Consider the following 12,557-nt stretch of genomic DNA (forward strand, 5'->3'; position numbering starts at 1 on the left):
GACCCACGCCTTTTACGTCATAATTACTACATTTCTACTATCATTCGTGGTATTTTACGACATCAAACAGCTTACGATTTATTCAAAAATCCGAAAAATTAGAACTTGTAAACTTCATGAATTAAACAAAAGTAAAAAAATAAATAAAAGTAACTCGATTACGTCAGATAAACGGGTAAGTGAAAGCGCAAAAACCCGATCTTTGGACCTTTTAACATCCTCTATGATCTAATTACGATCCAGCAAACGCTTCGATTGAGAGTCATTTTTGGGTCGTTCACACCGTACGAGCTTATCCTATCCCATTCAAACGTATCCGGCGCAGAGAAATGTCAAAGGTTACTCTATCTCTATCCACCATAGAAGATTACATACCAGTGTAGCAACGTCTATCCGAAATAGCTAACCTCACCCCTACATTTTTTTTTCTTAACTCGAGCATTCGAAAGCGGCAACCTATAAACCAGTTTCTCTGCAAAAAACCGGGAGAAAAGTATAATAATAACAAAGCAACTCATTGTTGATCCGTACAGATGAGAGAAGCCGACACACACACATATGTGTGTACCACTTCAAGGTGGAAATGCTTCTATGGCGTCAGGTGAGTCATTAAGGTATTCAGCACCTGGCTAACCTTCGATATGAACCACATGCTGACTCTAACTCAAACGAGTCGGATATTAATTGGAATAACAAGTCCAAGGTTCTGTTTTAATGCTTAAATATATAACTAACATCTAGAGTCGAAAAAATTTCAAGAATTTCCTTTGAACTCTTCAAGGAAGACTTGTTTATGCATCGTTTTTTAATAAAGACGACATGTTTCTTTTCCTGTTTAGGATATGGTTTATCTGTAAGCATGCGAAGAACGAGAATGCAATTGGATATAACGCTGACTCACACGCTGTGTGGATCAATGGATGACACATTCGATTGTTATTCTTTATGCCTGTGACCTCTACTCTTTACCTAAACGTCAGCTTGAAGTAAGAGAAAACGTTTCTTTACTTTTGTCGCGTGATAATTGATGCGCTCACCTTTTCTTACTCTGGAATTATAGGTATGCTTAATGTAATAAATTGTCATATATTACAATAAAACATTTATTATAAAGTAAAATATATAATATTGAAGATCAAATAGTGGCAAGGTTGTAAATTGATTGCTTACCACAGAATGGGCCCTTCGAGTGGGGTAAAGTATCATACTTCTTTTTTTTCCTAATGATCAGAAACTGGAGAAAGAGGCATTATTAGGTTTTTTTTTGTAAATTTTTTGTGATTAAATCAACCAAATGAGAATGGTTCGCGACTATGTCGATAATATAATTGGCTTCACTAGCTTCGAAACTGCTTACTGCAATTAGTGTTCCAGTTTTAGTTTTCGGACGTTTATTATGCAATTCTGCCATTTTTTTAAAAGGAAGTAGTAATTAATTTTGTTACTTATACGAAAAAATATCCCGTTATACATTTATTATTTTATTTTATCGAAGTAATATGCATTAATAGAGCCTTTCTTTGTTAGGAAACCATTCTTATTAACTTTTCAACAGCACTTAGCTTACGTAGTGTTAAAGGAATTGTATATATAGGCCTATATATGAAGATACTGTACGCCACTATCCACAGCATCTCTATAAATATACCTTGATGGGGGTGCTGTGGGAATATTGAAGAAATTGATGGGGGTATGTATTGTAGATTACATAAAATTGAACTTTCTCGCTAGAAAAAGCTCACTAGAATTTTTTTTTTTCTTCTTGAAACTCTAACTTTATCACTTAAATAAATCCGATAAAAACTTGAAGATGACTTCAGAGGGAAATATTTATAAAGATTTAATTATTTTAATTGAATTTTACTAGAAATTTAATTAATTTAATGAGCTAAATCCTGATAAAGATCCATTTAACAGTATTAAATTAATAGAAGAGAGAGATTGAAAGTATTGAGTGATTTAGATCTGTTTGATTGATTTACAAAATGAATCTTGAACTTTTTCTAAATTGAATTATTGTATTTTAATAAAATAAATCCTATAAATTCAGAAATTTTTTTTTAATTATTAAAGTACAGTCTGAAATTTAGCCTTTTTTTTAAATAAAAAAAATAAATCTTGACTTTGAAATGATTTTAAATATTAACAATTCATGAGAATTTAATTATTCCAATTGGATGAGTCCTGAAAATTTAATTATTCTAGAAAATTAAATTCTGAAAATGTAATTATTTTAATAAGCTAAATCCTGAAAATTCAATTGTTCTAGTAAACCGAATCCTGGAAATTTAAATGTATTAAATTAATAGAAGAAATCCTGAAATATTGATTGAAATTTGAATTATTTGATTTATTTTAAAAAGAAATTTAGAAATTTTTTTTAATAATAATATTTTTAAGATTAATAATTTTGCTATTTTATAAATATTTAATGATTATAAATTAATAGGAAAGGTCCTAAAAGCCTAGAAATATGCAAAACAAATCCTAAAAATGTTTATTCTTTTATGAAAATTGGATTATTTTAATGGAATAAACCATATAAATTTTAATTAAAATAATTCTTAACCTATTTAAATAACATTTAAGGTAATAAATTTTCAAGTTTTTAAAATAGAAAAGAAAACCTTGAAAAATCTAGAATTAAGAGAAAATATCCTGAAAATTTAGCCATTTTATAAGGGGAAAAAATCCTTAATAAATGACTTACATTTGGCATTTAGCATTTAGAATTTCATGAAAAATCCTGAGAAATTTAAAAGGATTATTAAGTTAATGGCGTAAGTTATAAGGTAATAAAGGCAAGTTATAAGATAAAATAAGGCAACATTATAAAAGTAATAAGATAATAAAGATAATATCATAAACTATAAAGTAATATCAGTTATAAAGGAAAATGCATAAGGCTTATTAAAGTATCAATCGAAAGAAAACGATTTCGAGCGTTAATGTAATATTAAACAAATCGATAATTTATCGAAGTTATTTAGCAACGATCTTTAGTAAATTATCATAAAGCTTGTCCTTGAGCCGGTTGAAGGTTTTTACATCATTTTGGCCTACCTCAAGATCGCATTCTGGGAAGTAGACACGAAGCAACCTACACTTTTATGTGCCCACACTATTTCTGTCAATACATTTTGATAGAGATTACTTCACGTGTGTTGACTACAGACAAACTCACGTGAGAAAATATCTGTCGTGACCTAAGATCGACCCCCTCTCTCTCTCTCTCTTAAAAAAATCTCTAAAATTCTCTAATTGGAAGAAAAAAGTTTCAAAATCAGTGGGTTAAAATCCAGAGTTCACTTATTAAAAAAAACTTAAAATTCTCGAATCTTCGTGGAGTTCTGTCGTCCCTCTTGAGTAACCATTATTAGAACACACAAATACACAACAATAAAAGATAATGCTCCCCAGCAACGATGACGACATAGTAGAAAGAAACAAAAGGTTATTGCCTCCACAGACGGACTTAAAGAGACTTCAGAGAATTCAGGGAAATTTATATATATATATTTATTTATTTACATTTAAAAAAGGCACCCCACGAGGTCATTCATATAAAAATTCCACAGGATTCAATTCTACTTTAGCGATTACGTTAGCGATTTTTGTGAGGATCGATACTTTAGTAGTATCGAAAGCGAGCGCTTTTGGAGGTCGACACTTATCGATCTATCGATTAGATTTATCTATTGTTAACCCAATAAAGTTACCAAAAAAAGAAACTGTGTGTCTGAGTCTGTGTGTGTGTGAAGAGTAAAGTAAAACGTGTCCTTCGAACCCCGCTATTCAGCCTTGAAACGTGGGTGGCACTATAAACAACGCCATTAACATGCACGATACAACGTGGGTCAAGTCAAACAACAGATATTCTATTTAGTCGATGAGCTATCGATGCCACGTCACGTGATTTGTATGCGTGATGGGGAATTCTCGCGAGAACCCCTTGATGCGGCGTGATTCTAGCATTGATCAATGGAATTCGATATTACGTGGTTTCCACCAAAAAAAGGAATCTTCTTTTGCGTGCGANTTTTTTTTATAAATAATTTCTTTTCTAGAATTTACTTCCTCATTCCATCCACTTTACTTTAAAATATTCTCACGTTTAAATGGAAAGTCTTGAACATGAATTTAAGAATTGAAGAAGTAAATCTGTATTTTCGGCTTAGAAAAGCTGAAAACTTTGAACACAGATTCCATAACTTTAATTCTAGATCATCTGAATGTTCTAGAATTTAAGCAAAAAAATTAAACAAAAAAACTCATTGTTTGCTTAATGTTTTTGGCCAAAACAAACATTTTTTTTTGCATTCAAAAAGTTCTAGAACTTTAATTCTAGAACACACAAAAAATGTTTTGGAATTAAAAATAAAAAATAAAGTCTAGAATATATTTATAACCTTTCTCATCCAGGGAAATCCCGCAAATTTCTTAAAAGTTCACTTTTTTCTTATTTTGTGTTAAGGTTGTGGAAATTCTGTATTTACAGTCTACTCCCCTATAACACAGTAGATACGTTCCGATTTTTTATGAAATTCATGTTGTATGAGTCTTTAAATACTTGAGCCAATCACAGCCCGGCACGTATGCAGTTTACCTGTTTGAAAGGTTTTCTTCCATAAAAATAATCGATTCCAGAGTAACTTGACTCAACATTTCCAAAACACGTATAATTTTTTTGGGAATAATCCATATAAACTATTCTATAAACAAAAAATTGTAGGATTACTTACCGAGTGTGCACCGTTCGACGACGCCATTACTTACGCTTGTTTTCGTCGTGGAGCTTGTCATCGAATGGCGCTCGCGTGCTTCCTGATAAATTATTTTTTTTTGCGAAAAATTCGTTGAACTTTGGAGACATCATTAATATAAATATAATTTTTATATTTCTCGGCAAGGATAAGGTGTTAGTTATGTGTATAGTGATTTGCTGAGTACTTTATGATATCATGAGTTCCGTCAGGTCCTCATGAGAATAGATGAATGATGAAGGATGAACCCGATATATACGGGACATACCACTTATAAAAAATTCTTGGGAAGTTGCTCGCCCGTATTTAATTCCGGGTCCGCCAGAACGATAGGTTAACGTCTTAATTGCCTTGGACATCCGACTGTCATTTTCACACATTTGCGAAGTTAAGATTTTATTAATAGATATTCATTTTTAAAAATTAACGCGTGTTTCGAATTAAACGAGTGGATTAGATTGATGAGATGCAACACTTGGACAATATACCAAGGGGTATCTATCTCCCCTGAGAACTTTTAATAAACGACCAACTACTAGTACTCAGTGTGGTTAGAATATTAAAGGTAAATATTTATAATATGCGATAATGAACAGAACTTACTTTGATAGGAATATCTTCTTTGATGAAGAAAAATCCTCCGACGGATATTCCCATTCGCAATTTTCCAAATCGCTTCATAAAAGTTAAAATCTTAACGAAAAGAAAAGANTATGTTGGAAAATGTTCTGGTTTATGCTTAAAATATGTTGGAAAATGTTCTGGTTTATGCTTAAAATATGTTGGAAAATGTTCTGGTTTATGCTTAAAATCTGTTGAAAAATGTTCCTGATTACGTTTAAAATCTACTGAAAAATATTTCTTAATTTTCTAGCAAAGTGAAAAATCCTTAAATAATTTTATCCTCAAAATCCCTAAAAACAATCGTCAATTATCCTTAAATTCAAACAAAATATTCTATAATTAGCCCTAAATTTTGCGTAGAAATATTTATCACTTATCCTTTAAATTTGCAACAAAATATATATATATATATATATATATATTGGACTGATATCGATGTAATCCACTCTGACAACTCGTGTAAGACCCCATATCAGTTTATGACCTAAATTTTTCTAAAGTGACGCAAGCAAAATACTGTTTTATCATTCGATTCTATTCGACGCGAAATGGCTAGCAGAACAGTTAAAGTACGCCTGGCTGGTTATCGAACCTGCTGTAGTAACGTGTGATAAAAAAAAAAAGAAGAGAGAAGACCTAGAGATTCGGAAGTGGGCTGTTTGCTCGCTTCGATAGACTTGCCTTGTGTTGTTCGCGGTTCAGTAAAAGATTCGTCGTCAATAACATGTCGGCAGCCGCAATCACAGTTTCTAACGGACCCTTTACTGCCTCAAGCTTTTTTTTTTTTTTTAACAGTCACTCGGTGTAGCAAATGACAGGGATGTTAGCTTGCCTACCTCAGACATCACTGCTCAACTTTTGTTTACTATGAGATCCTCCTCCGGTTGATCAGTCAGAAGAAAAAAGCAAAACAGAAAAAATTACTTTTATAAGCTTGTGAAGTTTGTTTCTTTGTCATTCACTCGGAAAATGACAAAAAAAAGTGAAATAAAAAAGAATGTTCTTTTCCAGTTTTGTCCTTCTATCTGTAACCATAGAAAGTTAAGTTTTAATAATATTTATATATTAAAACTTTCTATGGTTTTCTTTCTATGAAAATGCGGAAATTTATGAAAATAATAATAATAATAATTTATATAAAAAATATTATGCTTACGTTGCAATGCTTAGAGAGAATAAATTTATAAAAAGCATCAAGTTTCAAACAACAGCAACCTTATACAGTAATATAAATATNATATTAATAATACTTATTGAAAATTTTGTGTTTTTTATAATTATTTTGAAGCTATTTGGGCTATTAAAAATCGGCATTTTTAAAAATTGGGCTATTATTTATTCTTTTATATGATAATTTGGCATCTTAATAGTGATTATTTTTAATTAATTATTGGTGATATTTAGGTTTATTTTGTGTAATATTAGATTTTTAATGATGTCTATTAGAAAATATTTAGGTTATAAATAATATTTTTTAAAAATGTTGTCCTATTTATTAATATTTTACAGCGTAATTTGGGCTATTATTGCGTTAATTTTTGAAAAACTTTAGTTCATTTTTAAAATATTTTGATTATTTTGGGCTATTATTAACTATTTCTAAAGAAAATTTGGGGTATTAATAAAAAATTTTGGTCATTTTAAATAAATTTTTGGCGATATTTGGGCTATTCTTAATTATTTTGTTTAATATCGAACATTTAATTGTGCTTATGGGTAAGATTTGGGCTATAAAAACATATTTGGATATTATAAATTAATATTATAAAAAATATTTGGGTTATTTTTAGGATAATTATAAATATTTTAATTATTAATAAGTATAATTATTTTTCCGCTATACGTTATTACTTTTGGGAATGATTTGGGCTATTATTAATTATTTTTGTTTCACGTTTCGGCTACTGTTAATTTTATTATTTTTATTTTTAAGTGATTTCGAACTATTAATATTTTTAGAGACATTTAGGTTATTAATAAAAATTTCCGAAAATCTTTTTTTTTTGGGAAATATTTGGGCTATTAATAATAAATAACGAGTCGTAGACAGCTGCGCTATCGACAGTTTGAAATAGAACGAAAGGAAAAAACTTTTCTGAAGAAAATAAGGTGGGTATAAGAAGAAAAATAGGAAAAATATAAACGTAAAGAAAGAAAGAGACAAAAAACAAAGTTATTGGAGATGATAAAAGTTATTTATTTTTATCTTTCTCTTCTCCATTTCCTGTTCTGTAAGTTGAAAACAAAATGGAAGAGACACGAACACTGATTGGCGGTAATCTTTAAACAACAAGAAAAACAACCAATCGATGACGAGTTAAAAGAATTATATTAAACTTTAATGGATTAATTATAGGCTTATATATCATTCTTTTAGAACGAATTTTCATTTATTTTACGATTTTTTTACTTAATTTTCTATAAAATAATCGATGACGGTTTGTTAAATTATTCTATTTTTCCACGTTTTTACGTCTTAAAATACGATAATGAATTTTCTTTATCGTTTTTCACTCATCTCTCAATCTATTAATATTGCCCATTATACGTCAATACGGTTTAGGAGTCGCGAACTACCGGTTGAGAAGTTTTCGACGTAGTCGTTGGACTTTTCACGATAATAATACATTTTTGTTTAAAAGATTAATGTAATTTTTAGAACGGATGTTTATATTTTTTCGTACGAATTCAAATTTTCTATGGCGTGTAACGTTGTATATGAGAAATGTTTATCGCTAATGGAGATTTATGTTATCGTTTGACATCCTTAATCATAAATAATTATAGTTTATAACGTATTATTTCAGTAGACATTCAAATTTTCCGTTGTAACTTGTATGTGTATAGTATGCCTCGTATATGATGTATTTTATAGAATTCAATGCATAGTTTTACATAAAATATAAGTTTATATAAAAGATACCAATTGAGATACACACTCCAATGCCTACACTCCAATTACATAAAACTTAGTATACTTCTATAACACTTTTCATGTAGCATGCCATTAAAGCATATACAAACATATACATGAAAAGCATGCAATATGAAAGTCATAGATGACAGGAGGCATAGTACAGAGGAATATCACATGACAGCTGCATAGGAAGCATGCATATTACATAGGAAACATGTAGAGGCATACAACAGGCATACAACAGAAACATTCCAAAGAAGTAACAGATAATTTCTGTTCTTGTATTTGTTATTGTCTTGTTTTTAATAGAAAAACTACATTATTTTTTTGGAATAGTTTGGTTGTTAATAAATATAATCACAAATGTAACAATTATATCAAGTGCCTTTGTTCTGATAGCATCCTTTCTTTACTATTTCCCGAAAAAAAATGTTATCTTACATACTTTCTGATAAATAAATGATTATGACTTTTTTTCCATAAAATTAAATTTAACATTTATGAAAACTTAGTTAATAGCGTTTAAATTTAATGCTAATTATCTATTCTTTAGTGTCATGGTCATCAATTTTATATCTATTTTACATTTAAAGTTCATTTATCACGACATCCTGTTTGCATTTTCTCATCGTACGATGCTATTATGTAGGAATATTATCAGCAACTCTTCCTATCGTCTCTGAATTTCCGACTCTTCACGAATTAATCATAAATAAACCGAATTTTAATCTTTCTAATCTCGAAATGGACCATTCATTTACCATTATTTATCTCTAACTCCTTATAACTTTCCTCCAGAGGCTCGTACCTCTATGGTCTCGTGTCTATTCAAAGAAATAATGGCTTCACGAGCAATGCCCATAAAACTATTGGCCTCCTCCTATATCCAAAGAAGTAAGGACATCGTGAGCAATGTCCATTATATTCACATTTTTTTTTATGTGGCACATTTTCTATGTTAACCTATCAACAATTTCATTAATGTCTCATATTTTTTATGGCACTCATAATTTCAAATTTTTGTGAAGTTTTATTATTAATTTATGAATTATTGTCTTTATAAATTCCTCTCATGCTCCATAGAACACTTCTTATACAGAAAATACCTTTGCTCATAGAATAAACTTACTCATAAATCACCAGAGAACGATTTTAGCGAGTTTTCTGACATGTACAATTAAGTTTTAATCCAATATTTCTACAGATTTCTCTTAGTATTATTTTCGATTTTCGATGGTGCCACAATGTCTTTGATCCCATTTTTTAACACCTACGCTAGGAATCGTTTTAATACCTTTTAATTGCATTTCCGTGTCTTTGTCTCCTGTATAAAAATGGCATAACCATCGATTTTTCTCGATTAATTCTCCCATGTTACTTTAGGGTTTTTTTTCCTCTCTCTCTGTTAAATAACGTCTATAAATATACGTATAAGTTATAGGCCTATTATGGCTTTACGGGGTCAAAATTAAATTCGTATATTTAGTAAAAGTACATTTTATAAATAATTTCTACAGTCAGAATGCCCATAATCGCATAAATTCCATTAGCTTAAGGCTCGTAGACTACGTAAGCATATCGTGGGAAATCTACATTTATGGGCTCTATGTGCCCTATTTTTTTCATAATTTATGGATTAAACTGATTCTGTATTGAGATTGTATTGTAATTTTTATAATTTATGCCCATTTTTAATTTATTATCGATAAAATTTACATAAAATTGCATCCCTTGCGCTTGTTTTTATGTTAAGAAGCCCGAAATTAATTCGAATCTCATACATTTATATGGCCTTTCACGTAAAAGTGGGTATCAAGTTTCTCGTCTAGCGATTGTCTGCATTGTAGACAAAGAACTTTTTAAATAAAATAAAAAAAGACTACTAAACAGAAACCGGATCCTATCCGCTTTTATCATTCATCCGCTCGGTTCTGCATCTCAGAAATTTAATTTAATATTCACGAACTGACAGAGATCCGTAAAGCTTGGATATAAAATACTTGCACATTAAATCCCATAATATAAGGTCATATAAAATCTTTACGTATGGAATATGTACAGGTTTAATAATCGTAATTCTAGTCAGTAAATTTAGATAACCCATACTAGAGCCCTATACAGCTGTTAAAGTTACGCCTACAGAAAGCTAAGAAAGTAGGCAAAGGGCTTACATAACCTACAAACTCGATAAATATAGAATTAAAAGTAGGAAATACCATGAAAACCCATAATTAGCTGCGTTAGTAGACCCATTATGTAACACAGACTTGACATTGGTTCTGTAAATAACATTAAATCCATAAAATTGGGGTGTGCCATAACTGTTTTGTAAAGAATTCGTATGTCTTTGGCTCTTATCTTGTATAAAAGGCCTGAATACGAGACGTACAGGACGTTTATTGTGCATCCTACACCCCATAGCAGAGATGATCCTTTCTACTAAAAAATAAAATGTAAAAGGAAAGGAATAAAGAAAGGCAAATTAATTAAACAATTATCTATCGTTGCAAGTGTTTACTGTGAACACTTTTGTTCACGTTTAGAAACCAGAAACATAGTTAAGATGGCGGAAAGGATAGAAACACAAAGGAGACTCGAGTTCTCATACTAGAACTAGTCTCATGTCATCGGACTAGCAAACATGAGAATGTCATTTTACCTTCAGGGCTTGTCGAGCAGGAGCCATTTCAGACACCGGAGAAAGAAAAAACACTTGCCAAAAAAGCGAAAAAATTGACCAATGGTATGCAAATTTAAAAAAAAAACACACAATCCGATTGGTGCGTTCGGAGCTTTTAACCAATTTTAAATTGTTAATTACAGATTAAGAGCTGGAGCAAATTAGAATATATTTTGCGAAAGATTTATTCTTTTTATTTTTATTTTATTTTTACAAACTGGCGCAGCAGCAGCAGCAGGATTTTTACATCATCACAGGATATGTGCAAGAAAGAGCCTGGCGGCTAAGTGAACGAGTCTCCGATGGCACACAGCAGAGGGCCAACGACCCTGGTTTGGTGTCTGCAGGGGTTTTAATCGAGATTTTAATTCACCCCGTCACTGTAACCATAGCAACGCGGGACCGTGCAAGAAGCTGGCAGCACGGCGAACAAACAAAACCATTTCTATGTTGATTTATCCCCGTAGAGGTTGTTTTTTTTAATTGCGAAACTGTTAGTAACGGACGGAATATAAAAACGATAATAATAAAAAAAAAGAAGAAAACGTGACGTGACGGCAGCTCGTTAAACAATGCATAAAGCGATGCAGAGATCACGTGGCGTGACGTCACCGCATGAGTCATAAAGCGAGCAACACATACATACACACACACACACTACAACTGGCGAAACACCTGGCTCGTTCCGTTCGACGATCCTGTTTAAAAAACGAGAATAAATTTAAAAAATAAAACGTCACGCGCCATTCGGATGAATGTTCTACTTTGCAACGTTTTCGATTCTGTGTTAGGAAATCGATCCCCCCGTCTTCGTTATCTTTACTTTTACTGATAGACATCGACTCGATTACGTCACTAACTCGCCTCCCCTAGCCAGCGATTACAACGCCGCTCCGCCAATTTGGAAACGTGGACGGATTCCAGGGCAGACGCGCTTGCCACACTCTGACGCCACGGTCTGACGTCAGAGTCGGCGTGACGTATTACACAAGACACGTGATTAAATTGCACCGTTATCCATCTAAGGTAGTATAAACCACACCGGACCGGCTTCGGACGCTTTCTTTACAGTTCTTAGCGGCGGAAGGTCGACGTCGTAACACAGGAATCGTTAAACTTCTAACTTATCTACGTAAGTCACGCTCTTCGTTCGACGCGCCATCACCCTCTTCCGACGTCGTGGACTCTTCCGAATGGTAGCTAACACCCGATTGGTCGGTCGATCTTTCATTGTGAAATGTTAGATGAACGAGAAGTGAGACTGTGTTGAGGTGTCGGACGGTCGTGTTCTTTGTGGTCTGTGTTGCGCGTCTTTTTTTCTCTTCCCTTCCTTTCTTCATTACAAAATAAGTAAATAAATAAGTTGTTTTTCAGGAAATTCACACGAAAAAATGTAATGAAAGTTAATTATAATCGAATGGACTTAAATATATATATTAGAGAGCATCCGGATGATACGATAGAACTGGAGAAAATATAAAATTTTAATTACATTTTAGTTAGTTAATTAAACAGATCGTTTGTAATTCCTGGATGAGAATCGATCTGCATTTGTTTTTAAAAGCAATTTTCT

This window comes from Centruroides sculpturatus, unplaced genomic scaffold, assembly GCF_000671375.1.
Source record: "Centruroides sculpturatus isolate CEXI.00-Female unplaced genomic scaffold, Cexi_2.0 scaffold728, whole genome shotgun sequence".
NCBI lineage: Eukaryota > Metazoa > Arthropoda > Arachnida > Scorpiones > Buthidae > Centruroides > Centruroides sculpturatus.